General features: G+C 41.8%; 1 non-coding gene across 1 annotated transcript; it reads left to right on the top strand.

Moving 5' to 3' along the window:
• The first annotated feature begins 372 nt into the window (after nucleotides 1-372).
• On the top strand, nucleotides 373-447 carry Trnal-caa (transfer RNA leucine (anticodon CAA)). The gene has a single exon. It is a non-coding gene; the product is annotated as a tRNA-Leu (tRNA).
• Nucleotides 448-3,059: the final 2,612 nt, after the last annotated feature.

Genomic DNA, 3,059 nt, shown 5'->3' with positions numbered 1-3,059 from the left:
TGTCTTTATGTTACCAAGGTAAATATGTATAAGTAAGATCACAGTTTAATTTTACTTTTATTAAAAACGATGACATTAACTGAACTGCTTGTAAGGCTACTAATTATCTTATAGACAATGGCCTCATTGTTGGTTTGTGCTGCTAGTTTGTAGTCTTGGTCATTTTCTTTTTAAGATCGTAATTTTTTTCATCTAGCTCGATGTTTGTTTCATATTACTACAGTACAGAAGCTCTCCTGAGAACATTGCAGAACTAGCACTCCTGAAAGAAAGGATATTGCGGAGACATGGGTTAGCCACAGCCTGTTAAGTTTGGAAGGTAGGAGACGAGGTACTGGCAGAAGTAAAGCTGTGATGACGGGGCGTGAGTTGTGCTTGGGTGGCTCAGTTGGTAGAGCACTTGCCCCCAAGAGGCAAAGGTCCCGAGTTCGAGTCTCGGTCTGGCACACAGTTTTAATCTGACAGGAAGTTTCAACACAATTAATAATTATGTTAGTTGAAGCAGTAATTAAGGAATATATATGGGCTCACAGTTGTGGAACAACAATTGAATTGTGCAAAACAACTTTCTTTGTCGTTGACACAGTGTATACATAGGAGCACATGTAAGATGTGGAGGAGTAAAGGCAAATAGACACTGTACATCATATCATGTCACATCTTGTCAAAACATTTTGCCTTACATTTCAGATGATGACATCCACATTGGCCACCCTGTCATATCATGTCATGTCACAGCACCATCAGGGTTTTTCAGGAAGAAAATTTTGACTGCTGATGTCATCTGGCCATTGTTGGTAACATGACCTCCAAGCTCATGTGCTCTAGATGCACATATTTCATTTTGTTTTGTTTTTCATGGTTGCTATCAGCTGTCCATTTTTCGTTATTCCTTTTGTTAAGGTATACAATATTATAATAAATGATGAAAGATTAACTGAAGGGATGAGGTAGCAGTCTGAATTGTATGACATGAGGATATTAAATTACTTGCCATACTACGTTTATACAGTGGATTTTTGTACATGCTGGTACTGTATTAAATATTTTACAAATAAATAGATTGCAATGTGATTGCAATTTGAAGTGTAAAAGTGCTGTTGTTAGAACCAGATGGATTAGTAGGTGGACTTTATTTGTAGGTTGTCAGGAATTTGTAATGTTTCATAAAGAAGTGGATTGAAACCTTCCAACACTGCAACAATGGCAAAAAGCTTTTCTTGGAAAATATATCTCAAGTAATGTATTAGATATTTTTATTTCAATACGTGTTTGTGGCAAGCTTACTTACTGTTAAGTACACTCATGCTCATAAATTAAGGATAATTGCAGAATGTGGTGCCACACAACATGGCACTACACAAAATTGGCGCTAATAATGTAGGTACATAGGGAACACACACGACACAGATCTGTAAGTACACAGTATTGGTGATAAGTTGAGAAAACCGTCCCGAAACACATGTGCTACAAAACGCCACAGTTTCCTGTGCATGTACCCCGACATCAATATGGGATATGGTCACCATGCACACATACACAGGCCGCACAACGGGTTGGCATACTCTAGATCAGGTGGTCGAGGAGCTGCTGGGTTATAACCTCCCATTCTTGCAGCAGTGCTTGTCAGAGCTACTGAAGTTTCCTAGAGATTTGAAGACGTCCAGCGGTACATCGACTGAGAGCATCCCAGACGTGCTCGATGGGGTTTGTGTCTGGAGAACAGGTAGGTGACTCCATTCACCTGTTATCTGCTGTTTCAAGGTACTCCTCCATGATGGCAGCTCAGTTGGGCAATCCGTTATCATCCATCAGGAGGAAGGTGGGACCCACTGCACCTCTGAAAAGGCGGACATACTGGTGCAAAATGACATCCCGATACACTTGACCTGTTATAGTTCGTCTGTTAAAGACATGCACGGGTGTATGTGCACCAATAATAATCCCAACCCCACATCATCAAACACGACTTCCATACAGGTCCCTTTCAAGGACATTAAGGGGTTAGTATCTGATTCCTGATTCACGCCAGATGAAAACCCAGTGAGAATCACTGCTCAAACTATACCTGGACTTGTCTGTGAACATAACCTGGGACCACTGTTCCAATGACCAGGTACTGTGTGCTTGACACCGGGCTTTACGGGATCTCCTGTGACCAGAGTTCAGTGGAATTCACTTCGCAGGTCTCCAGGCGAATAAACCCATTCTGTTCAGTCGTCTGTAGACTGTGTATCTGGAGACAACTGTTCCAGTGGCTGCAGTAGGTCTCCTGATCAAGGCTACCTGCAGTACTCCATGGCTGTCTGTGGGCACTGATGGTGAGATATCGGTCTTCTTGTGGTGTTGTACACTGTGGATGTCCTGTAATGTAGCGCCTGCACACGTTTTCTGTCAGCTGAAATCATTGCCATAATCTTGAGATCACACTTTGTGGCACATGGAGGACCCATGCTACGACCTGCTGTGTTTGACCACCCCCAGTCGCCCTAGTATTCTACTTCTCATAACGTCATCAATATGTGTTCTTTGAGCCATTTCCAACACACAGTCGCCATTAGCATTTCTGAAAACGTCTGCAGACTTACTCGCTGCAACATACTCTGACATGCACCAACACACCTCTGTGTATGTTCACTGCTGCTAGCGCCACAGTGGGACGACCGCAGGTCAAATGCACCACATGGTCATACCCCAAGGTGATTCAAACCCGTAAACCGCCCACCAGAGCGTTTTCTCACCATGTATCAGCATTATCCTTCATTTATGAGCATGGTTGTTGTTCTCTGGATTATGTGTCAAACAGTTCTGCAAGGATCAGTGGTCAATATTTAAATTGTTTTACCACCTAGTGCAAATAAAGCACATGAACTAGTAAAAAGCCAAATACAAGAAATAAAGAAAACCTATAAACCCTGAAGGGATAAGTATTGAGGAAGATATGACTATTGCACAAAAATTTGCTATGGACTAGCAACTAATTTTAACCTTAAACAAACCAATTTTTCATGGGTTGTGATGGCAGTTTATAACAATGTGTTCCTTTCAGTAATTATGGG

The sequence above is a fragment of the Schistocerca gregaria genome, chromosome 5 (assembly GCF_023897955.1).
Source record: "Schistocerca gregaria isolate iqSchGreg1 chromosome 5, iqSchGreg1.2, whole genome shotgun sequence".
Classification (NCBI taxonomy): domain Eukaryota; kingdom Metazoa; phylum Arthropoda; class Insecta; order Orthoptera; family Acrididae; genus Schistocerca; species Schistocerca gregaria.
This window is presented reverse-complemented; position numbering and strand designations above follow the sequence as displayed.